The sequence below is a fragment of the Macaca mulatta genome, chromosome 7 (assembly GCF_049350105.2).
Source record: "Macaca mulatta isolate MMU2019108-1 chromosome 7, T2T-MMU8v2.0, whole genome shotgun sequence".
In the NCBI taxonomy this organism is placed as follows: domain Eukaryota; kingdom Metazoa; phylum Chordata; class Mammalia; order Primates; family Cercopithecidae; genus Macaca; species Macaca mulatta.
The window spans coordinates 99,099,432-99,127,106 of NC_133412.1; the positions used below are offsets into that span (position 1 = coordinate 99,099,432).

The window sequence follows — 27,675 nt, forward strand, 5'->3', positions numbered from 1 at the left end:
ACTGGGATTACAGTCATGAGCCACCGCATGTGGCCAACAATTTTTAATTCACTAAACAATTATTTATTAAGAGTGTGGTATATGATACATGTATTAGTCCGTTTTCATACGGCTGAGAGAGACATACCTGAGACTAGGAAAATAAAGAGGTTCAATTGGACTTACAGTTCCACATGGCTGGGGAGGTCTCAGAATCATGGTGGAAGGCAAAAGCCACTTCCTTTTTTTTTTTTTTTTTTTTTTTTTGAGACGTAGTCTTGCTCTGTCGCCCAGGCCGGAGTGCAGTGGCACGATCTCGGCTCACTGCAGGTTCCCCAAAAGGCACTTCTTACATGGCAGCGGCAAGAGAAAATGAGGAAGAAGCAAAAGCGGAAACCCCTGATAAACCCATCAGATCTCGTGAGACTTATTAACTATCATGAGAATAGCATGGGAAAGACTGACCCCCGTGATTTAATTACCTTCCCCTGGATCCCTCCCACAACACGTGGGAATTCTGGAAGATACAGTTCAAGTTGAAATTTGGGTGGGGACATATCCAAAACCTATCACCAAGGAAGAGCTGAAAAGGGGTGGCTGAGATTTAAGCCAGGATGTGATCAAAATGAAGAAGTCAGCCTTTCTAAGATCTGGGGAAAGAGCCATCTATGCAGAGGAAACAACAAGTAGCAACAGCAAAGAACTTAAGGCAGGAATGAAGTTGATGAGTCTGAGACTTTAAAGGACAGTATAGTTGTATCATGCTAAGTGAAAGGGGAGAATACTCCTAGATGACATAGGAAAGGTAAGCAGAGATCGTATCAGGCAGAATTTTGCAAACCATAACTAGTGTATGTCATAGGCTGAGTGCAGTAGAAACCATTGGAATATTTTAAAGTAAATCACAATGCTGTTATTTTGAAAATTTGTCTCAGTTTAATAAGTAAGGATGACTGCCTTCTAATTCAAGGGTAAGAAATACATGTCTTAGATTAAAATTAAAAAATATACTAAATAAATAAAAACTTTAGATGCAAAATTAGGAATTACTGCCTGTTGGAGAAACTATTCCAAACATATGGTGGTATCTGAGACGTTGGTACAAGATGTTGAAAGGGGTCTTGGGTTTAGGACAAAATCTACAAAAATGCCTCAGCTTGAAGCAGGGACTTCCCTGGGGTGGTAAATGAGTAGCCACAAGTAGGTAAAGAAGTAGATGAGTTTCAAGAGAAAAAAAGATTAGGGAGTATTGTACTAAAAACAATAGTAGCCGGGCGCCGTGGCTCACGCCTGTAATCCCAGCACTTTGGGAGGCCGAGACGGGCGGATCACGAGGTCAGGAGATCAAGACCATGCTGGCTAACACGGTGAAACCCCGTCTCTACTAAAAAACAAAAAACTAGCCGGGCATGGTGGCGGGCGCCTGTAGTCCCAGCTACTCGGGAGGCTGAGGCAGGAGAATGGCGTGAACCCGGGAGGCGGAGCTTGCAGTGAGCTGAGATCGGGCCACTGCACTCCAGCCTGGGCCACAGAGTGAGACTCTGTCTCAAAAAATAAAAAATAAAAATAAAAAATAAAACAACAGTAGCCCTCCCTTCAGGAAGAAGTGAATAAGTTCTTTCTCTATTTGCCATTTTCAATGCCAGAATTCTTCCTCCGTAAAAAAGCACAACAGAACAATGCCTTCTGACTATTTCAGATAATTCTCAGGAAGGGTAATTTCCACATATAATCTGAGAAGAACCAATCTTCTGGAAAAATATAATGTGGCCTGGAGCAGCAAAGTGAAAAAAGAATTTTGTCTCCTGTTGAGGGTGAATTTGATCCCAGATTCACCATTTGCAAGTCCTTTTTTTTTGGATCATTCCACAGAAGATCCTGTGGAGTCACAGGGAGTAAAACACCATTTGACAGAAGAGATACTAGCATACTGAGAATACAACTGGCTGGGATGCCAAAACAATGCATATATAAAATATACTAATGAGATAAGTGAAAAAAAAAAATCAGAAACAGAGAGGAACCAGGCTATTAACAACTAGAAAATTACAGAGACACTTAGGTAAATAGAGAAAACAACGAGGGGTGAAAAGAAGTGAGGGGAAAAAAAAACAGAAAAGAAAGATGTATACAGTTTTGATGACAGAAGATAAAACACACCTCTTTAGGGTCTTTGTGTTTGAACTCTGCTTTACAAGAAACACATTCCAAGTATAATGCATGCTTCTGCAGATCGAGTTAAAAGGCTGTTGCCACAGGTATTCAGAAGCATCTGACTATTAAACCACAACACCATGAAAGGAAAGGAGTATTTAGTGCACTCACATAGATTTTGCTCTTTTAAGAAACAGTAATCAGTCTGTGTATGTAATTTGGAGAGTCAAGTAAATTCGGATGGGGCTGGTTTATAATTGAGTGCTAATGTGGGAGTATTGTGCTCATGAAAGAGTCAAGAGGGAGGCAGAGGCTGCTTTAATGGATGGTTTGCAATAGTATTAATAGTAATTGTAAGACACACCAAATTTGTCTAACGTGTAAGCCATTGGTTGGTTTCTAAAGGTTTATTACATTTTTCTACGGCATCTTTTTAATCATGGTGCATTGGTGGTGAATTGGCCTAGGTTTAGCTGGGGGATGGATGCATGGAGTAGTTATTTCTTTCTGAGAGTAGAATGTCTCAAGAAACAGGTGCCCTAGGTGATGCCAAATATCACTACACAGAGCAGTAACAGCAGAGGGTAATTGCCTGTGTAAATGAGAGGCAGTGGAGAGATGGTAACCCTGGGGCTGCATTACTAAGGCAGCTTTTATGCACATAAGGGTCACTGCATCTTGCTCTCTGCCTTGCCCTTGGCCAGAAGTTTGGAGACCCGATCTTGAAAAAAAATGGAATGAAATGAAAGTTGGAATTCAGTAAAGGTAGGCAATGCAGTGTAATAGAAAAAGCACAGAACTGAAGTTATAAATACTTGTGCTGCAATTCTAGCTCTGCTGTGGACTAGCTCTTGCCTGTGCGAATAAAACTCTTTGAGCTTCAACAATAACATAGGGATAAAAATACACATCTCCTATTATAAAGTTTAAATAAATTAATATGTAAAGCACTCAGTTTTAGTTCCTAGCTCATAAGATCAAACTATTATTTTTATTATCAACATTTTCAGAGAACATTTTAGATGTTTCACTTAAAAATCTAGAAACCGTACTCATCAACATATATGAATCTAAAAAACTAACTTGAACAAAAAGAGCAAGCTGTAAATGATTGTAATAAAAAGCATGATAAAATGTGTACAGAGACAAAAAAAAATACTACCATGTATTATTTAGAGATTGGAGAAATAAATGGGGTAATAAATCCCAAATTCAGGACAGTCTTCACTTCTTCTGCAGGAAGATGAAAGAAAGAAGGTGAGAGGCAATATAACGTTTAGCAGAAAAGTACATGTGATGAGGTGAGGCTTCCACTGTCTCTGAAATGTGTCATTTCATAAGCTGAGTTGTGGGCATACACGTATACACTATTTATTATATCTCTGCATAGGTCAGGTACATTTTAAATTAATTTATTCAATTTTTTTTCTTCCATTTCCTCCATGTTGTACAAAACATATAGGAAAAATAACACTGAGCATTCATATACAGTTTGCTAATATTTAATAATTTATAGATACTTGTGTGTACATTATCTCATGGCACCTATAAGCATCACCACATTTAGGCTGGGTAATATGGTAGGAAAAAAAAAATAGTTTTAAGTTTTGCCTAAAAGCTTGGCTTTGGTGAGTCAAGCCATGTGATCATAGCCTATGTCCTTGTTCTTAATTTTTGCTTCTTAATCTACATAACAAGAATAATGCTTACTTCATGGGAAGATCGTGATGGTTGCATAAAATAGCCCATAAATCAGCATATAGAAGGCTCTTAATTAATACAAGTTCATCTCATACCTAGCTTGCAGGATCCCATAAAGACACTATGCTATGCTGCAGTTGTCCTTATGCGTAACTGTGAATTTTGGGGTATTTTCATATGACGAGAGGCTGCAAAATACAATCTTTTGGAAAATCACCAGAGCAGAGGTTCTGTGGTATTAAAAAGCTAGAGGGGGAAAAGGAAGTGGAGATTCAAGGATGGGTCAGAGGACCATTACTAACATCATTTAGAAAGAATTAAACTATTATTTTGTTTATGTGACATTCATATTCTATCACTAAGAGTCAAGAATAGGCAAGTATTGAATGTAGTTAAATTAACAGATAAGATAAAAGTCACATGAGAAAATACAGTAGCAACTCTAATTCTGAAACACAGGATTCATTTCCTTTACTCTGAGAAACCTTCCTAAGTCAACAGGATGCTAGCACCAGAGAACCTAACATAATGGACCTAAGTTTTCTTCTACCTAAGCCATTTCCCAATGTCTTTCTCTTTCTCTCCCTTTCTCTCTCATTCCAAGAACTTGTAAGAACTAAACTGATTTTAATCCTGGACAAAGAAACACACTGGATAAGAAATCATTTGAACTTGAAATACTACAACAATTATTAGACAATCTCTATGCTAATCAAAGTATAACCTACAAAAAAAGGCAAAAGAAAAGTAAAGGTAAAACCATGAGTCAGAATCCGGTTCATAAAATAGGTGACCTTTAGCTATGCCTCATTGGCATTTTCTCCTCACAAAATATGACCACTTATGTAATATACCATGAAATTACATACTTGTAATAGTTACTTTTGCTCTTTGCAAATGGAGCTGCTCAAACTAGAAATTAGAATAATATTTTGTATCTAAGTGCATGCTTTTTAAAAGAACCTAAAAGGGTGTTTAAATTTCACTGCTATGACAATGAGAATAGAAAATTTAAACGTACACAAATGTATACACATGAAAATGCACACATCTTTTCCTTTAAGCTTCTTTCATAGAAAATTAAAAGAAATTGATATGTTGACTTTTTGCCCCCAATTGTAGTGATGCTGCAGACACCCCACAGAAAGTCACCGTCATTCTTCTATGTTTTCATCTGCGAGGCTTCAATGTTTGGGTAAAAGGTGGTACAAAAGACAATAACAGTGCATTTTCTTTTTACCTGGTCTTTTAACTGAATATATTTATTCCAAAAATGTTTCAGAGTTTTCTAGGTCTCTATTGAGTATCATTAGAATGATACTGTATATTCTTCCAACAATTCATGTTTTGACTTCTGGTTTCCAGTCTGGCTCATAAGAAGACTAGAAGTTTCCACTCCAATTTAACAAGAAGAAAAAATAAAACAAACGAACTGAAAAATATCAACAAATCTTCTTGGATCTATCAAAGAAATGAAATCACAGAACAAACTCTTGGCCCCAAAATTGGAGAGCAGCAGGCAGATTCAGAGAATCATAACCTCCCGGAACAGACAGCTATGAGCAGAAGCCTCAGCAGGAGCCAGTGCTAGAGTAGGAAAACCTGAACTCTAATTGACAAATTGGTGGAGGCTCAGAGAGGACACATCTGAAAGTTAAAAACTCCAGGGGTGCCCAGTCACCAGGAACTCCCACATTTTTATGAGTATTACCACCAGGAGTTCTACCAGCTACTCACAGTGAATATCAAAGAAAAATCCTCTCTTGCTTCCAGGAGAAGGAAGGGAAAATTAACCATTTAAAAATATGTAGAGTATTCTGTTCTCAACAGGGCTTACCCTCAGGAGAAACCATTTTACCAAGCCTAACCTGACTAGGGAAAGAAAAATGCCCAACTGTAGCCCTCTGTAGTCATCCTATCCCACATGGTGCAGGGAAAAACTGAGAAGCATTGATAAAGTTCATCATTCAAGGGCACAAATTCACCAAGAGAATGAGACCTAATCATAGATTTACAGAATATTTCCCTTCTCCTTACACCAGTACCTTGCTAAAGGCCTCTTTACCACAGTTTCTTTTACCCTGTACATCAGATCACCTTTCAACAAAAAATTTACAAGCCACTAAAAGCAAAAACACAGTTTTAAGTGATTGAGCAAGCATGAGAGCCAAAGTCGGATATGGCAGAAATGTCGGAATTATCAGACCAGGAATTAAAACAAACCACGATTACTATGCTAAGGGCTTTAATGGAGAAAGTAGACAATATGCAAAGCAGATGGATAACTTCAGCAGAAATGGAAATTCTAAGAAATATTTTCTAAATGATCAAAAAGACATTGTAGCAGAATTAAGCCATTGTAACAGAAATGAGGAAGACATTTGATGGACTCATTAGTAGAATGGACACAACTGAAGAGAGACCCTCTGAGCTTCAGGATATAATAAAAGAAACTTCCAAAACTGAAAAGCAAAGAGAATAAAGACTGAAAAATAAAAATAAAACAACCAGAATACAATATCCAAGAACTGGGGACATCTATGAAAGATATAACATACACATAATAGAAATACTAGAAGAAGAAAGAGAAAGGGGCAAAAGCAATATTTGAAATAATAATGACTGAAGATTTTCCTGAAATTAATGCCAGACAGCAAAGCACAGATCCAAGAAAGCTCAAAGAACACCAAGCAGAAAAAATGCCCCCCAAAACACTTATGCCTAGGAATATCATATTCAAATTTCAGAAAAAAATATAGAGAGAAAGAGAGAGAAGCAGCCAGAGGAAAAAACACCCTACATAAAAAGGAGAAAAATAAGGACTATAGCTAACTTCTCCTCTGAAGCCATATAAGCAAAAAGAGTGAAGTGAAATATTTAAAATGTTGAGAGGAGAAAAACACCAACCTAGAATTCTGTACTCTGCAAAATTATCCTTTAAAATTGAAGGAGAAATTGAGACTTTTCCAGACAAACAAAAATTGAGGCAATTTGTTACCAATAGACAATACACTCCTGATGACAAACACAATCAAAGTAAGGGCTACCAAGAGGTAGAAGTTGTTCAGTCAAAGCAAAAGAGAACTGGTCAAGAGCAAAGGTCATGGCAACAAATTTTGAGGATTTTCAAGACATTTCGTTTGTCAACTCTCTGGAGGGCCAAAAAGCAATAACATCTACTTATTTTGAGAGTATTTTGAGAAAGTTAGGAAAAGCTTTGGCACACAAATGCCAAAAAAATTTTACCAGACATGTTTTCTCCACCATGACAATACTATTGCTCATTCTTCTCATCAAATGAGGACATTTTGTGACAGTTTCAGTGGGAATTCATTAGGCATTCACCAGACAGTTCTGAGTTGGCTCCTTCTGACTTTTTGTTCTCCAATCTTAAAAAATCTTTAAAGGATACCCATTTTATTCTTCAGTTAATAAGGTACAAGGGATTTCATTGATCTGGTTAAATTCCCAGGATGCTCAGTTCTTTGATATCATCAGTTAGGAAAGTGTCTTGAGCTTGATGGAGTTTTTGTTGAGAAATAATATTTTTTAATCTTTTAATTCAATTTTCCACAAAGTTTTTAAAGTCCCCTTGTGTGTGTGTTTGTATGCTTATGTACAAGCAAAATGAATAACAGCAATGATACAAAGAACAAGAGGGATACGTTAATTTTTTATTACAAGGTATTTGCACTGATTGTAAAGTGGGATAGTGTTAGTTGAAAATGAACTTGGATTATCTATAAATTTATTTTGCAAACTCTCGGTAAACCACTAAAAATATTAAAAAGTATAACTGATACACTAAGGGAGTAAATAGAATAATACAAAATGCTCAGTTAAAACTACAAAAGGCAGAAAGGTATAAGACAACAACAAAGAACAAGGGCAACAAACGATAGAGTAACAAGTATGATATATATTAAGTAAATGGTGTCAAAATAATTTTAAATACTAATGGTCTATATCTACTAATTAAAAAACAGATTGTCAGTGAATCACAACAAACTGGCCAGGCATGGAGGCTCATGCCTGTAATACCAGCACTTTTGGAGGCCGAGGCAGGTGGATTGTTTGCGCCCAGGAGTTCAATACCAGCCTGGGCAACATGGTGAGACCCTGTCGCCACAAAAATAAATTTAAAATTAGCTAGGCATGGTGACACATGCCTGTAGTCTCAGCTTCTTGGAACGCTGAGGTGGGAGGATCACTTGAACCCAGGAGATTAAGGTGGTAGTGAACCATGATTGTGTCACTGCACTCCAGTTTGGATAACAGAGCAAAATCCTGTATGGGGAGGGGGGGGTGGGGAAACTCACTTTGAATGTAAAGACACAAGTTGATTACAAGTAAAGGGATGGAGACCATTATACCATGCTAACACTAATCAAAAGTAAGTGAAAGTAGCTGTATTAATTTCAGACAGAATAAACTTCAGAGCAAATAATGTTATCAAGAACAAAGGGAGGCATTATATAATAATAAAGGGGTTAATAACTGAAGAAGACATAACCATCTATAACATGTATGTGCTTAATAACAGGGTATCAAAATACAAAATAGAACTGCAAAGAAAAATAAATAAACTTACTATTATAGTTGAAGTCTTTAACACCTTTCTATCAGAAATGAACAGATCCAGCAGTAAGAAAATTAGTAAGGACATAGTTGAATTCAACAGTACCATCAATCAACTGAATATAATTGACATCCACAGACTGCTTCATCCAACAACAGTAAAATATACATTCTTCTCAAGCTTACATGAAACATTCATCAAGATACATCACATTGTGGACCATAAAACACATCTGAAGAAATTTAAAATAAATTATACAATGTCTACTTTCAGACCACAATGGAACTAAAAATCAATAACAGATAGCTGGAAAAGCGCAAAATATTTGGAGATTAAACAACACACTTTTAATAATATGAGCCAATAATAAAATATCAAGAAAAATGTAAAAATTTTATAAACTAAATGAAAATAGAAATTCAATTTATCAAAATTTGAGGGATTCAGGAAAGCAATGCTTAGAGGAAAATTTATAGCACTGAAGACATATTTTAGAAAAAAAGAAAGATCTAAAAATTTATCCTCTCAGTTTCCATCTTAGGAAATTAGAAAATAAATTCAAAGTAAGCAGAAGAAATGAAATAAAACTTTAGAGCAGAAATTATTGGAATTGAAAACAAAAATCAACAAAGAAAATTAAAAAAAAAAAAAACAAGAGCTAATTCTTTGAAAAGATCAGGAAAATTATTAAGTCTCTAGCCAATCTAAGGGAAAAAAATACAGAAAACACAAACTGCTAATATCATAAATGAAAGACTGGATTATAGATCCCCTTGATAATGAAAGAATACTAAAGAGAAACAATAAATAACATTATGCCTACAAATTTGATTACCTAAATGAAATGGACCAATTTTTTGAGAGAAATAATCTGCCAAATGTCACTCAAAAAGAAATAGATAATATGAATAGGCCTATATCTATTAAAGAAATTGAAGAAATAACTTCCCAAAACAGAAAGCACCAGGCCCAGATTAATTCACTGATAAAATTTCCCAATTATTTAAAAGAAAACATTATACATGTTCTCTACAACTTCTTCCAAAAAGCAGAAGAGAGGAAATACTCCCTAATTCATTCTTTGTTGTCAGCATTACCCTAATATCTGAAACATACAAAGACATTACCAAAAAACAGATCAATATCTCTCATCAACATAGATGCAAAAATCCTCAAAATATTAGCAAATCAAATACAACCATATGTAAAAAATTATACATCACAACCAAATGGAATTTATCCCATGCATAAAATGTTTATTTAATATTCAAAAATCAGTTAATATTATCCATCACATCAACAGGCTAAAAAAATTATATAATATCAATAGGCATAGAAAAGTATTTAATAAAATCTAAAATTTTTTTATGAAAAAAACTCTTAGCAAACTAGGAATAGAGGGGAACTTTCCCAATTTGATAAAGAATCTCTAGAAAAAAAAATACCTTAGAGCTAACATCATACTTCGTATTGAGAAATGAAAGTTTTCCCACTGAGATCAAAAGCAAGGGAAAATCCCTTCTCACCATCACTTTTCACATTGTACTGGAATTCTTAGGCAATGCAGTAAGACAAAGAGTAATAAAAGGTATACAGATTGAGAAGAAAGAAATAAAACTGTTTTTTGCTTATAGAAGACATGATTGTCTATGTAGAAAATCTGAAAATGTCAAGAATGAAACTACTGGAACTAATGGGAATTACAGCAAACTTTTAGGAGACAAGATTAGTACATAAATAGCCAACCACTTTCTTATATACCAGCAATGAACATGTGGAATTTTTAATTAAAAACACTTTACAATCTATATTATCCCTTCCTCAAAATGAAATACTTCATTATGAAACAAAATATGCAGATCTGTATGAGGAAAACTTTAAAACTCTGTTAAAATATTTCATATAAAAACCAAATTAGGCCAGGCACGGTGGCTCACGCTTGTGATCCCAGCACTTTGGGAGGCTGAGGTAGGCGGGTCACTTGAGGTCAGGAGTTCAAGACTAGCCTGGCAAACATAGTGAAGCCATTGTCTGTACTAAAACTACAAAAAATTAGCCGGGTCTTGTGGCAGGCACCTGTAATCCCAATTACTTGGGAGGCTGAGGCAGGATAATTGCTTGAACCCAGGAGGCGAAGGTTATAGTGAGCCGAGGTCGTGCCATTGCACTCTAGCCTGGGCAACAGAGCAAGAGTCCGTCTCAAAAAAAAAGAAAAAAAAAAAAAAAGAAAGAAAGAAACAAAAAACACCTACGTAAATGGAGAGAAAGTTCATATTCACGAAAAGGAAGAATCAATATTGTCAAGACAGCAGCTCTTCCCAAGTTGATTTATAAATTCAACACAATCCCAAAACACCAGCAAATCATTTTTTGGATATGAATAAACTTATTCTATAGGTTTTTATGGAAAGAGCCGGAATAACCAGAATGAGATCAGAGGACTGACATCACCCTATGAAAGAACAGACAAATAAGTTAATAGAACAGAATAGAAAGTCCACAAATAGTTCCACACCAATAGAGTCAACTGATTTTTCACAAAGGAACAAAGATAATACCATGGAGCAAAACTAACCTTTTTGATAAATGGTTCTGGAAAAACATACACATGCAAATAATTGAATCTGTACACAGACTTTACACCTTCACAAAAGTTTACTCCAAAGGAGTCATAAATCTAACTATAAAACACAAAACCATAAAATTCCTAAAAGATAACATGAGATAAAACCTAAATGACCCTGGGTATGGTGATGACATGAAACACCAAAAAAAGCACAATCTAGGAAAGAAATAATTGAAAAGCTGAACTTTATTAAAGACTTTGCTCTGTGAAAGACAACATCAAAAGAATAAGAGAAGCCACAGACTAGAAGAAAATATTTACAAAAGACACATCTGTTAAAGGAGAAATGTATAAATATTCTTTGTATATTTGTCCAAAATATACAAATAATTCTTAAAACTCAACAAAAAGAAAAAACAAATGGACCAAAGACCTAAACAGATGCCTGCACTTTGACACATGAGTTTTGTCAAAACTCTGAGAATGTATACTACCAAGAGTGAACTCCCATGTAAACTATGGACCTTGAGTGATAAAAATGTGCCAATGTGATCAGCGTTTGTAATACATGCACCACTCTGGTGTGGAATGTTGATAGTGGGAGAGGTTGTCCATACATGGGGACAGGTAGCATATGGGAACTTTCTGTATTTTCCACTCAATTTTGCTATGGACCTAATGTTGCAGTAAAAATAATGTTATTAATAAGAGTAGGATAAAAATTAATGTTTTCTCCCTTACTGCTTAACTATAGACAATATTTCACAGATAAAATTAGGACAGTAATTCTATGTCAATTGATGTTCACAAGAATTTTATTTTTCTTTCAAATCTAGTATTAAAGCAAACCCCTCAGTGACCACTGAATCACTTCAAAGTGATTTCAAAGAATTATAAATTAGACCATGTTGGCCAGTCTAAGTAGTCTAAGAACCCTACTTATTATATGTGGTAGTAGAGCCTAAGCACTACTATTTTTTGTAGTTCAGTAAAGAAAGTATAGTCAAAGAGATTGTGGCAGAAAAACATTATAGTTATGAAGTGCTTATCATACTTTCATACCATTGCTTCGGCTTCAAGATTGCCTAGTATTTGATTGAAATCCTTCAGCAGTGGAAAAGTTCTAGGTTACTCATTTCTTGCTATTCTTGATTCAATATTAGAGTTTCTTATATCCTATCAACTTTCAAGTAATAAGAAATATTTACAGTTATGAAAGCCAAAATCATTCACCTTCCACTAGGTTAATTTGTGTACAAAATGAACTTAAAAAAAAAAAAAACCCTGTATAAGAAACTATAGTGGAACCATAAGAAATGCAAATATTTTGGCTTAGTATGGGGAAAGCATTACCATCTAGATCTCTGCATGTGGGTGGCTCAACCTAATACTGAAAAGTACGTATTTGTGTTTTCCCAGTGACCTTGAAATAGCAGAAAATACTACCAGCTTGGAAACATTTCTGTTTACAACTCACTACACTGGGAACTACAGGGATTTACAAGGTCAGGATGACAGGCATGTCATGTATTTGCATCATGTTTGAAATGTTAGTGGCATATCACACACATGGCTGGCATATTCATGTTGAAATATTCTCCTCAGTTCTTTCTGTCAAGCATGGTAAGTACAGGCAATATGACTCTCAGATGTAGATAGTAAAAGAGCCTTCCTCTTCTAGCTACTCTGCTCAAAAGACCATGAATTCATGCCTCTAGAATGCAGTCACTTTGAAACCTTGGGTGATTCTGTGTTATAGCTCAATGTACTCATTGCTTGTCCATTTGTTAAAACCAGTGACCATGTTTAGGAATAAACAGAAGCATAAGTTCAATTTTTAGCCACCGATGTGGTAAGATTTAAACAGTTTATATCTTAGTTTATTATCTCCCAAATCTATTCACCCCTACAACATATTACCGTTTTATAGCCTGGCTCCTAAGTTCTTCAGATTACCTTGTTTGGATAATGTAACTTCATAGAGCCGTAAGAAGATAGTGTACAGGTCAGGTAGATTACCAGTTGGAGGAAACAAACAAACCAAAAAAAACATACTGGAGGATAAAGTGTGGTTCTGGAAGGCTGTCCCAAAAGGGATGTGTCCATGATAACAAGCCTGCATGTTCTAGACTGATAAAGCAAAGTGAAGGTGCTAAAAGGGAGTGGAGAAATCATCAAAATGCATTTTGCTTCTTTTATAATCTTGCTGATTTTTCCAAGGGCTACTTAGTATACTGACATTTCAAAAATTCTGCAGATTATTGATTTTTAAAGCACTAAGTCTTGAACTTCGAGAATTGAAGGAGAAAACTGTACAGTGGTGGTAATTCATGGAAGTTCTTAAAAAGACAGTAAGAAGTTAAGTATAAATGCCTGTATTTAGTTGCTCCTTTTCCTAATGAAAACACTTTCAGAGGCTCCCTGTTTCTTATGACAATCAGTCTGAATTCCTTTCTTGGCTTTTGGACATTCATAACCTGGTTCCGAATATATTTTCCCCATCCCAAATCTTTCCTCTACTTGTACCCACACAACTATGTTCAAAGTGTCCACTACTTTTAGAACACCTTTATGTTACCATTTATCCACCAATTTTCAAGAAATAGCTTAAGACAGACCTCCATAAAGCCTCCCACATCTATAAAATTTTCCACAAATTTATCTAGTATTTAATCTGATCCAATAATCTAGCCTCATAATTATAGTTGTTAACAATATAGGCTCTACAAATACAGAAAAATGCTACAATTGGTGAATCTAAATGATGTTATATGGGTGTTTAGTGTATTATTCTTAGCACTCTTCTGTAGAGTTTTAAATTTTTTTTCAAAAATTTGGGAAGGAAACGTAAGTCAGACAGCCTATTTTCAAATGCTGGTGCTGAAATCCACCCTGATATTTCCTTGAGCAAGATCTCTCTGTGCCTCAGTTCTTTTGTAAAATGACAATTACGGTGCCTACACCAAAGGGTTCTTGTGATAATCAGATGAGAGCTATTAAAAGTTTAGTACAATATTGGCAGAATAAGTTATTTAATAGTTATAATTGTCACTGTATGTGATACAATATAAGAATGATTAATAATTCTCTGCAGTCATATGACCATACTCATGTCCCGACTCCACCACTCTTTAGCTATGTGAATGTGCATAAATGCTGAACTTCTCTGAACCTTGGTTCCTTTTTCTAAATTGTTAATACTTTATATGGGTGGGGGACTTTTTTGATGATTAAAAAGTTAACATACTTAGAGGATTTAGCACAGTATCTGGAAGATAAGCGATCAAAATTTGTTATCTCTATTGATCCTATAATAGTTCTTGAGGGTAGTATTTAAAACTTTTTTATCATAGCAAAGTCTAAATTCCTTTAACTACTTTACTGAGGCAGAATTGACATCCACACAGCTGTATATACGTGATATATACAACTTGATGAACAAATTAAATTTCTTAAAGATCTATGTATCCAAATATGACATATTAAGTAAAGGCAGAGCATTTAACAGTTATTTGATATGTATTACTTGCCTCACAACCTGACTGGACTCATTTCTCCTATCTTAAAGAGGAAAGCTAGAAAGTATCGAATTTTCACATTGTAGAAAGTCAAAGCTAGGTGAATGTGAAAAAACCTGTGTTTTTTTGTTTTGTTTTGTTTTTTTTCTCGCTCTGTCATCCAGGCTGGAGTGCAGTGGCACGATCGGGGCTCACTGCAAGCTCCACCTCCCAGGTTCACACCATTCTCCTGTCTCAGCCTCCTGAGTAGCTGGGACTACAGGCTCGTGCCCCCACCCCCAGCTTTTATTTTTTATTATTTTTTATATTTATTTTTTGATATTTTTAGTAGAGACGAAGTTTCACCGTGTTAGCCAGGATGGTCTTGATCTCCTGACCCTGCGATCCACCTGCCTCGGCCTCCCATAGTTCTGGGATTACAGGCGTGAGCTACCGCGCCTGGCCAAAACCTACTCTTTTTAATTGGCATAATGAGTAACTTGCTCAAAGATTATGTTCTTAAATATTTATTGCAGTGAATTGAACAATTCGAAAATAAATAATCTATTAACATTTTTTTTTTAATGGTGAGGAGAGAGGGTCAGAGTAATACCCTGTCTGGGGTCAGGAAGATAACAACAATATCCGTGTAGCAGGAATAACAAGTAGTTTTACTCTATGTGCCAACCATGATGGGAGGCCGTTGCTTGCTTTTAGTGCTGAAAGAGATTTGGGACTCATTAAGAAATGAGTGCTCATATTCATGAGTATTAATTAAGATAATGTTATCTGCTAGAACAGATAAACTTCGAACTTTCAGTGGCATAACACAATTGAGGATTATTTATTGCCATTACAATGTCGTAAAATGGGTGTTCCTGACTGACAGGGGGAGGAGCATAGGGCACTCACTGCCCCATGAAGTCATCGAAGGACCCAGATGGAATGAAGGTTTACCCATCTTTAATATGTATCTTTTGTGCTTTCAGTTTAAGAATTATAAACTAGAAAAATCTGGAGTGTCTAAAAGCACTATGACTTCTGAGGTTTATTTTTTAATTTTTTAAATATATTTTTGACAGGGAGTCTCAGGCTGCCCAGGCTGGAGTGCAGTGGCACAATTTCAACTCACTGCTATCTGTGCCTCCCAGTTTCAAGCAATTCTCCTGCCTCAGCCTCCAGAGCAGCTGGGATTACAGGCATGCACTACCATGCCTGGCTAATATTTGTATTTTTAGTAGAGACAAGGTTTCACCATGCTGGCCAGGCTAGTCTCAAACTCCTGACCTCAAGTGATCTGCCCGCCTTGGCCTCCCAAAGTGCTGGGATTACAGGCATGAGCCACCATGCCCAGCCTATTTATTTTATTTTATTTTTTTATTTTTAGAGATGGGGTCTCACTCTGTCACCTAGGCTGGAGTATAGTGGCTCAGTCATAGCTCACTGCAGTGCTGAACTTCCAGGCTTAAGTAATCTTCCTGCCTCAGCCTCCTGAGGAGCTGGGACTACAGATGTGCACTACCATGCCTGGCTGGCCTCTGAGATTTTTGAATGAAGTAGATATACTTTGAGAAGATTAGTGACAGCTGAATGTCTTTTGCTTAGAGAGTATTTTTGGCTCTGTAAACCAGAAAACTAGAAACAAGTATGAGTAGAAGTGGCAAAAAAAAAAAAAAAAAAAAAAAAAAAAAATTACAAATAACACTTCTAAGCCTTAGCTTTAGGCCCAAGAGACACAGAAAACTAGTAACTTCATATTTCCTTCTAGATTATGAAGCTCAATGGACAGTAAAAAGTATAAGGTGGTACTCATATAGAACTTCACTATTTCGTTGTTTCTCTTAAGTAACTTTATTGTAGTGGCCAGTGCAGAAGATTCTATGCCCTGAGTGGAAGGCTCATAAATCAGCTTTAAATAAAGTCTCACTTTATTTGTATAGTTGAGAAATAAATTACCTTTTTTGGGGATTTTACAGCATTACAAGCACTGGACAACTTCTAATCCCTCTGGAAAATACGCATAGCATCATAGAAGCTTGTTGTTAAGGGAACCATTTTCATCCTTTTCAGGCCAATGAAACAGACCTCTCCTGTACTTGGAAACACTAGGAAAGTAGCTCTCATGCTTCTGCCTACCCAGCTCACTTGCTCCTCCTAAAGGAAAAGACATTGCTTGTCTGGCTAATGAGATCAGGAAAGTACAGACACATAGCCTTGAGCTTGGGCCTCTTGTTTAGGATACTCTATTCTTAGAGTTCTCAACCATGAGGGACAAGATGGGATAGGGGTAAGATGGCCTGTGGTTCTGACTGTGACTTGTAAGTCATTTAATTGAGTGAAATATGCTATAGGGAAGCCCTATTATAGTCATATTTTTAATCCATCTTTTCTAATTCAACTATCATCAGTAAAACCTGTATTTTGATATTTACTTTCCTGACTCTTGTGCATATTTCTCAACTGGTTCTTAAACATAAAGGGAGAGGGTGCCATTTATTGGCCCTCAACTCCAACAGTTACCAAGATTGCTATTTCTTCCCCAAATCATTTCTAGCTTATTCTATTGCTTTTATGGCTCTAAATAATAATAATAACTCTAACATCTGCAGCAACTTTAATATTATTCTCACAGAGTCTCTGAAGAATGTAAAGGAAACAGGGGGAAAAGCAGAGTATTGAATATTTCATTTTGGTGAGATCCAGCAGCTTGATTTCCCTGTAGAACTATATTCTTTTAAACCTGCAATATTAGTATTAGCAAAGTCGAAGTGACAAGGGGATATATTTAAATGCAGAAAGCCATGGTTTCCTCAGTGAACATTCCTGAGTAGTTTCATCTTCTACCTCTTCCTCATACCAAAACAAAGAGGATTAGATGAAGTATATATTTTTATGTTAAATTGTTGGCCTCTAGAATGTAACTTGACCCTTTGGCCTATTTCATCAGGGTCATAAGCATTGATGGAATGAAAGAAATAGTAATAAAGCCATAAGGCTGAATGAGGATCTGCTACAAATAGTTGACTTGTTTTACACATAAACACAATGATCAATTTTGATTGGTAAACTAATTAGATTGGAGGTGTAACAAGATGGCTAAATAGAAGCCTCCAGCAATCATTCCCCCTACAATCCATCACAGGAACACCAAATTGAAAAACTATCCACACAAGAAATTACCTACATAAGAACCAAAAATCGAGTGAGCAATCACAGTACCTGGTTTTGACAACATATAAGCCAAGAGTCACTGAAGAGAGTACAAAAGAGTCTTGAATTTCCTACAGCACCCCTCCTTCATCCCATGGCAGCAGCCATGTGGCATGGAGAAAGAATGCATTCTTGGGGGAGAGACATGGAATTGACTGTGTGACTTTGTATTGGAACCCAGTGCTGCCCTGTAACAGCGGGAAGCAACACAGGGCAGAATTCAGCCAGTGTCAATGGAGAAAGCATTTAGTCCAGACCTAGCCAGAGGGGAATCATCCATCCCAGCAGTAGGAACCTGAGTTCTGGACAGCCCACCACTGCAGGCTAAAGGGCTCTGTGGTTATAAATAAATTTGAAAGGAAGTCTACACCACAAGGACTGCAGTTCCTGGGCAAATTCTGGCGCTGTGCTGGGCTTGGAGCTAGTGGACTAGGGGTACATGCAACCCAGTGAGACACTCACTGTGAAGGCAAAGGGGGTGCTTATGTGGCCTCACCCCCAACCCCATGCAGGACAGCTCACAACACCAGGAGAAAATCCTTTTGCTTTTGGAAAGGAGCGAGAAGAGTAAAGAGGACTTTATATTGCAAATTGGATACTAGTTTAGCCACAGTAAAATAAAATACCAAGTAGAGTCCTGAAGTCCCCATTCCAGGATCTAGCTCATGAATGACATTTCTAGACCCATCCTGGCCCTGAAGAGAACCCACTATCCTGAAGGGAAGGGCATAGTCCTGGCAGGATTTACTATCTGCTGACTTAAGAGTCCTTGAGCTTTGAATAAACATCAGTGGTAACTAGGCAATGGTTACCACAGTCCTTGGATGACACCCAGTATTATGCTGGCTTCAGATATAACCCAACACAGTTCCAGTGGTAGTAGCCATACACATGCCTGAATCACCCCTGCCCCCAACTCCAGGCAGTTCAGCAAGGAAAGAGAAACTCTGTATGTTTAAGGGAAAAGTAAAAGAAGAGAACAAGAGACGCTAATAGGTAATCGAGGGAATTCTCCCAGATCTTACCCAAGCCCACCAACATGTTACCTCTATGAGTCTACAAGAACCACAGCATTACTAGGCTTGGGGGGCTTCCTAAAAGAGACATGGCTGCAGTGACCAAAGACTTAGATCCCAACACTCAATTCTCTTTGAACACTTGGAAAGTCTTCTCAAGAAGAATGTGTGCAAATAAGCCCAGACGGCAAAGATTAGAATAAATACTTATTTCTTCAATGTGCAGGCATTGACAATATCCACAATCATCAAGACCTCCAGGAAAACATGACCTCGCCTAATGAACTAAGGCACCAGTGACCAATCCCAGAGTAAGAGAGATATGTGACCTTTCAGACAGATAAATCAAACTGGCTGTTTTGAGAATTCTGAACAAAATTCAAGATAACAGAGAGGGAATTCAAAATAAAATGTAATGAACTTTTAAAAATTAAGCAGATACTCTGGAGCTGAAAAATTCAATTGACAAACTGAAGAAAACATTAAGTCTCTCAAAAAAAGAATAGATCCAACAGAAGAATTAGTAAGCTTGAAGACAGTCTATCTGAAAATACACAATCAGAGAAGACAACAGAACAAAAAATAAAAAGAATGAAACATGAAACATGCCTATATGATTCTAGAAAATAGCCTCAAAAGGGCAAATCTAAGAGTAATTAGCCTTAAAGAGGGAGTAAAGAGATTGGAGTAGTCAGTTTATTCAAAGAGTTAATAACAGTTCTTTCCAAGCCCAGGATATCAATATTCAAATACAAGAAGGTTATAGAACACCAAGCAGATTAAATCCAAATATGACTACCTGCAGACATTTAATACTCAAACTTCCAAAGGTAAAAAATAAAGAAGGGATCTTAAAATCAGCAAGAGAAAAAAAATAACATATCCAATACTATGGCAGCAGACTTTCCAGTGAAAACTTAATAGGGTAGGAGTGACATGACATATTTAAAGTTCTGGAAAAAAAAAAAAACACGTTTTATCCTAGAATGTCATAACCAGTGAAAATACCCTTCAAACATGAAGGGGAAATAAGAATTTTCTCAGAAAAAAGGTAAGGCACTACATCAACAAATATTTTCTACAAGAAATGCTATAGGGAGTTCTTCAAAGAAAAAGATGTTAACAAGCAATAAAAAATTATCTGAAGGTACAAAACTCACTAGTAATAGTAAGTACACAGACAAATACTGAATATTATAACACTAATTGTGGTGTGTAAACTACTCATACCTTGAATAAGAACACTAAAAGATAAACCTATCAAGAATAATAACTACAAAAACTTTTAAAGACATTTTTATTTATCAGATATAAATAGAAAAAAAGTTAGAAGCTAGAGAGATACAGTTCAAGTACAGAATTTTTATTAGCTTTCTCTTTCCTTATTTGTTTGCTTTTGCAATCAAAGTTAAGTCGTCATCGGTTTAAAATAGTACGTTATAAGCCTCATGGTAATCTCAAATACAAAACCATGTGATATACAAAATATCAAAAGCAAGATATTGAAACATATTACTAGGGAAAAATAAGATGGATGGATGGATGGATGGAAGGAAGGAAGGAACCACAAGACAACCAGAAAACAAATGACAAAAGGGCAGTAGTATGTCATTGATTTAAGTGGACTAAACTCTTCAATCAAATATCATAGAGTGACTGAACGAACAACAACAACAACAACAACAACTCCCCCTCCCCAAATATCTGTTGCCTATAAGAAACATATTTCATCTGTAAAGACACATAGAGACTGAAAATAAAGTGATGGAAAAAGATAGTTCATACAAAACCACGAAAGAGCAGGAGTACCTATACTTACACCAGATAAAATAGATTTCAAGGAAAAAAACTAAAATGAGACAAAGAAGGTCATCATATAATGAAATATGGGTAAATCAAGCAAGATGATATAAAAATTTTAAATATATATGCACCAAACATTGTAGTAGGTATATACATTGGAGTAGGCATATAAAGCTAATATTATTAGTGCTAAAGAGATAGACCACAATATAATAATAGATAGAGATTTCAACATCCAACTTTGAGCACTGGATATATATTTCAAACAGAAAATAAAGAAACATCAGACTTAATCTTCACTATAGACCAAATGGACCTAATAGATATTTATAGAACATTTCATCCAATGGCTGCAGAATGCAAATTCTTCTCAGCATATGGATCATTCTCAAGGATAGAACATATGTTAGGCCACGAAAAAGTCTTATTTTTTTTTTAAATTGGAAATCAAGTATCTTCTCTGACCATAATTGGATAAAACTAGATATCAATAACAAAGAACAATTTTGGAAACTATACAAACACATGGAAATTAAACAAAATGCTCCTGAAGGACCAGTGGGTCAATGAAGAAATTAAGAAGGAAATTGAAAAATTTCTTGAAACAAATGATAACGGAAACACAAAACAGCAAAAATATATGGGAAGCAGCAAAAGGAGTACCAAGAGGAAAGTTTACAGCAATAAGTGTCTACATCAAAAAAGTAGAAAAACTTCAAGTAAACAACCTAAAGATACATCTTAAAGAACTACAAAAACAAGAGTGAATCAAACCTAAAATTAACAGAAGAAACAATAAAGATCTGAGCAGAAATAAATGAAATTTAAACAACAATATGTAAAAAGTCAACAAAATGTATCAACGATAACTGTTTTAGTTTTATTAGTCTAACTAAAATAATTTTTATTAGTTTTTGCTTTCCTTGTTTGCTTTTGCGATCAGGGTTAAGTTGTCATCGGTTTAAAATAATAGGTTGTAAGACATTATTTGTAAGCCTCAAGGTAATCTCAAATCAAAACCCATGTAATGGATACACAAAAGGAAGTTGAAAAATTATTTTCAATTGCTCTAGTTAGGACTTCCAGTACTATGTTTTCAAAAATTTGGTTTTTTGAAAAGATAAACAAAACTGACAAACGTTTATCCAGAACAACTAAGAAATGAAGACAGAAGACTTAAATTTAAAAAATATCCAGAGATAAAAAGGAGATATTGCAAATTAAATTTAAAGGATCATTAGACACTACTATGCGAAACTATATGCCAATAAATTGGAAAACATAGAAGGAAAGCATGTACTCCTAGACACATACAACCTACCAAGATTGAACCATGATGAAATCTAAAACCTGAATAGACCAATAACAAATGAAATTGAAGCCACTGGAGCCATAGTAAAAAGTCTCCCAAGAAAGAAGTGTCCAGGACCCTATGCTGAATTTTACCAAATGTTTAAAGAATAACAAATACCAATCCTACTCAAACTATTCTGAAAAATAGAGGGGACGTGAATACTTCCAAACTCATCTAGAAGGCAGACTAGTATTATGCCAATACCAAAACCAAAGACACATCAAGAAAAGAAATCTCACTGATGAACATTGATGCAAAAAAATTCAACAAAATGATAAACACTGATGCAAAAAATTCAACAAAGGCTCACCATATGCAAATCAATCTATGTAATACATCCTATCAACAGAATGAAGGACAAAAACCACATGATCATTTCAATTGGTTCCGGAAAAGCAAAGCATGTGATAAAATTCAGCATTCCTTCGTGACGAAAACTCTGAAAAAATTGAGTATGGAAGGAATATACCTCAACACAGTGAAAGACATATGACACCTAGAGCTAGTATCATACGGAATGGGGAAAAACTGAAAGCCTTTCCTCTAAGATGTGGAACAAGGCATGGATGCCCACTTTCACCACTGTTATCCAACATGGTACTGGAAGTCCTAACTAGAGCAATTAGAAAAGATAAATAAATAAAGGGCACTCAAGTTGGAAAGAAAGGAGTCAAGTTATCCTTGTTTGTAGATTATATGATCTTATATTTGGAAAAACCTAAAGACTCCACCAAAAACTATTACCACTGACAAAGAAATTCAAAGTTGTAAGATACTAAATCAAAATACAAAAAGTTATTAGCATTTCTATGTACTAACAGTGAACAATCTGAGAAAGAAATCAAGAAACAAATCCTATTTACAATAGCAATAAATAAAATAATATACCTAGGAATAAACTTAACTAAAGTAGTGAAAGATCTCTATGATGAAAACTATAATATATTGCTTCAGGAAACTGAAGATGACAAACAAAGGGAAAGATATTTTATGTTCATAGGATTAGAGGGATCAATAGTGCTAAAATGTTCATACTACCCAAAATAATCTACAGATTCAGTGCAATCTCTGTCAAAATACCAATGACATTCTTCACAGAAGTAGGAAAAATAATCCTAATTGGGACCACAGAAGACCTAGAATAGCCAGAGCCATCCTGAGAGGAAAAAAAAAAAAAAAAAAACCACACACACACACACACACACACACACACACACACACACACACACACACAAACATCTGGAGGAATCACATTATCTGACTTCAAATCATACTACAGGGCTATAGTAACCAAAACAGCAAGGTATTGGCATAAAAACAGACACACAGACCAATGGAACAGAAAAGCAAACCTAAAATAAATCCACATATCTACAGTGAACTCATTTTCAACAAAGGCGACAAGAACATGCACTGGGAAAAAGGACACACTCTTCAATAAATGGTACTCAGAAAACTGAATACCTATATGCAGAAAAATGAAACTAGACCCCTATCTCTCACAATATACAAAAATAAAATCAAAATGAATTAAAGACCTCAAACTATGAAACCACTACCTGAAAACATTGGGGAAGCTCTCTATGATGTTTGTAATGGATGTAAAGATTTGTTGAGTCGTACCCTGCAAGCACAGGCAACCAAAGCAAAAATAGACAAATGAGATCACAACAAATTAAAAAGCTTCTGCATCGTAAAGGAAACAACCAACAAAGTGAAGAGAGAGCCCACAGAATTGGAGAAAATATTTGCAAACTTTTCATCTAACAAGAGATTAATCAGAATATATAAGGAGATCTGCTCAAATAATTATATAGTAAAAATACTAATAATATAATTGAAAAATAGGCAAGAGATCTGAATAGACTTTTTTAAAAAATCACATACAAATGGCAAACAGGATATGAAAATGAGTTCAGCATCACTGATCAGCGAAATGCAAATCAAAAGTACAATGAGATATCATTTCACCCCAGTTAAAATGGCTTTTATCCACAGACAGGCAATAATGGATGCTGGTGAAATATAAAGGGGAACACTGTTAGTGGGAATGTAAATTATTATAGCCATGATGTAGAATAGTATGGAGTTTTCTCAAAAAACTAAACATAGAGCTACTGTATGATCCAGCAATCTTACTGCTAGGTACATACCCCAAATAAAGGAAATTAGTATATCAAAGAGATATGTCTATACTATTTATACTCAAAGAGTTTATTTCTATACTGTAGCATACCTGTACTCCCATGTTTTTTGCAGTACTATTCACAATAGCCAAGATTTGGAATCAACATAACTATTCATCAACAGATGAATGGATAAAGAAAATGTGCTACATATACTCAATGGAATAGTATTCAGCCATGAAAAGAATGAGATTCTGTCATTTACAACAAGATGGATGGAATTGGAGGACATTTGTTAAGTGAAATAAGCCAGGGTCAGAAAGACAAACTTCACATGTTCTCACTCATTTGTGGGAGCTAAAAATTAAAACGATTAAACTTATGGAGACAGTAGAATGACAGTTATCAGAGGCTTGGAGGGGTAGTGAAGAGGGGGGAAAAGAGTGGGGATAGCTAACGGGTTAAAAAATATGGTTTGAACAAAAAAGCTCTAGTATTTGACAGCACAAGAGGGTGACTACAATTTATTTTACATTTTAAGATAACAAAATACTATAATTGGAATATTTGTAACACAAATAAATGATAAATGCTTGAAGTGATGGATACCCTATTTGCCCTGATGTGATTACACATGGTTTGCTTGTATCAAAATCTCATGTACCCTATAAAAATATACACCTACTATGCACCCCCAAAAATTAAAAATGAAAACTACTTAGATGAAGAAATTTGCTGTTAATATTGCTTCTACTTATCTTAACCTTTTCATATTTGGTAAACTTAGATCCAAGTCCTTAACACTAATCTGTGGAGGAAAATAAAATTCTTCTCAAACCTATTGTGTAAACTAGCATTCCCATCAACTGAGAACTTTTATATCTTTGCTTTTTCTTCATTCAGCTATAAATTATCTCATATGCTCCTCCTTATACACTGAACAAATAGCACAATCTAAGAGTTTTCAGGTTGTGCTGAAAACAAACCAAGCAAGCATAAAGCATATATTTTAATTGTAACTGACTGCACAATTGTGAGCCTGCTGTCCCTGGAGGTGGTCACCCACCGTATTCTAGTTTGGCCTGAAAGAGAAAACAGAAAAATGTGGGATGAGGGGTGGGAAGGCCGTGAATTTCACAAGGAAGGCAATCCCTTACTCTATGTTACAAAGGAGAAAGTAGAAAAGCCTCCCTTTTTAATATGAGTAGCCACACTGTTTCATAGTTTCAGTTCTAAAAAAAAAAAAAACAAACAAACAAAAAAAAAAAACTCAATACGTCTTTTAGCGATTGCTTTTCCCAATCCTCTAGGATTTGTTTACAAAGTAATCAAACCTAATTAAAACAATCTGCTTTACTGCCAGAGTGGCCCTTCAATGCCCTACAAAAAAACAGAGATTGCTCAGAAAGGGGCTAGAAAACAGAAGGAAACATGGAGCTTTGCAGCTCTTCATATGCGAGAAATTGAGAAGGAAGAAAGGTTAATGTTACTGAAGAAACTTGGAGACTAAGGACAGGTGTTAGGACCGGAGGCAAGAGTCGAGACTGTGGGAGATTGTGTGCCTGGAATTAGGGGCTCTGCTGGTCTCGGAAGATCCAGCCTGCAGCCCTGACCTATTTGCTCCATGGGAGTGACCGTGTTATTACTTGCAGTTTAGTGTGTCAGCCTTCATGCTTACTGAACCCTGGATGCTGAAGGGTAGAGACTGTGTGACAAACCCGGATTCCTTAAATTGGTGGTTTAATTTTCCTGCTGCTCTCTAGAGAGTTTATTTCTATACTGTAGCATATTTATTATGAATATTAAGTGATAAAACTAGCTGTATTTGAGAAAAGAGTCATGCCTACTGAAGACTTCATGTTAATTAGCTGCAAATAAAGTCCAAACGTCTCTAGAAAACCAAATGCTTTACATTCTAATTCTATCAGCTGTTTGGTTTCTGTTTTCTCATCACCACACAGCCACCGGGTGAAGAAATTTCTCTTTTAATATACATAATAATCTTTTCAAAGTTGTTCTTTATGCCTCTCCCTTCCTTAATTTAAAAACATATAGGAATGTTCTTGCTATTGCTGGGAAAATAGGCACACGTACCACAAAATTTTATGAAAGCATTAGATTTCATTTTAACTGGTAATTTGACACTTTATCTCCAAAACAAAAGTATTTTCTGTGATCTAGCTCAACACAAAAGCCCCAAAGATAAAATTTTACCCTGATGTAGTTATTCCACACAGTATGCCTATATCGATGCATCTAACGTACCCATAAAAACATACACCTACTATGTAGTCATAAAAATTAAAAATTAACACGAGGGAAACAGCAAAGTACACAGTGTGTGTATGTGTGTGTTGCTGTTGGGGATGCAGGGAATATGGGAGAGGGGCAGAGAAGGGGAATATGGTAAAGGGAAAGAAGGAAGTGTGTTGGAAAACATCTCACCCAGGAAAACTGCCCTTGAGTAATAGCACTAGTCATAAACAGAGTCAGGAAAGGATATCACTCCTCAAGTTCATTTGTCTTTAGAAGGTAACATCTTTAAATTAGAGAAAATAAAAGTATTCTAAATGAGACTGCACAATTAGAAAGTAAAACAGGACTTTTGAAAACGGTTAAAAAAAAAAAACCTGTAAAAAAAAAAAAAAAAGTTCATGTATATGTCAGCCCTTTTAAAATCCCAGATACATGGTTGAATCGCTTTCATTCACAGAGACTTTCAGCATAAAATGTTCAGTAAGACGTACTTTAGAATTTCAGAACTCTGGCTATTATGTGCTAAGTTATTAAAAAAAGTTTATTCTTTAGTCAAATACAAGTTTGAAAAATTATTTACTTAACACACTGTAGCGAGAGGAATTGGTAAGAATGACTAGTCCCTGTTGGTGAGGCAGTGACAATGTGGTAGGTAGTCCTCTTCATGTTCCAGGCAATCAACCTTTTGGAGGTGTATTAGTTTATTCTTATACTGCTATAAAGAACTGCCCAAGACTGGGTAATTTACAAAGGAAAGAGGCTTAATGAACTCACAGTTCTGCATGACTGGGGAGGCCTCAGGAAACTTACCAATATCGCAGAAGGTGAAGGGGAAGCAAGACACCTTCTTCACAGGGTGGCAGGAAGGAGAATGAACTCAGGAGGAACAAACAAACACGTATAAAACAATCAGATCTAATGAGAACTCATTCACTCTCACGAGGACAGCATGGGGGAAACCACCATCATGATCCAATTACCTCCACCTAGCCTCTTCCTTGACACGTGGGGATTATGGGGGTTATAATTCAAGATGAGATTTAGGTGGGGACACAAAGTCTAACCATTTCAAGTTGTTTAGCCGTTTGGTTGTTTTTCGATTGATTGCTTTCACCCTTTGTTATGCAATATGAAAATTGACACAATCTCAACACCCATGAGATTATGAGGCTTCACCTGTTTGTAGGTAAAAATGAAATTACACTACACCAGAAAAACTGAAGTGTTCTTAATACCTACCACCTGTTGGGGATCTGGAACCCAGATCCACTTTATCGTCTTTTCCCAATCTCACAGCTCCTGGTGTGCCTCAGCCTGGGCCTCTCTTCTCTGCCCTGAGGGTGTCAGGCAGCTGCTTACCATTCATTGGTCTCTGTCAGGAGTCCAGTCCTTCCCCAGCCAGAGATGGCTTCCTGTGGACTTAAACTTTAAGAG

General features: G+C 35.9%; 1 long non-coding RNA gene across 1 annotated transcript in view; it reads right to left on the bottom strand.

Moving 5' to 3' along the window:
• LOC114679543 (uncharacterized) overlaps positions 1-27,100 on the bottom strand; it is a 169,232-nt gene extending 142,132 nt beyond the window's left edge. The window contains exon 1 of the long non-coding RNA XR_013395375.1: positions 27,052-27,100. This is a non-coding gene — a long non-coding RNA (uncharacterized LOC114679543). The remainder of the gene's footprint in view (positions 1-27,051) is intronic.
• Positions 27,101-27,675: the final 575 nt, after the last annotated feature.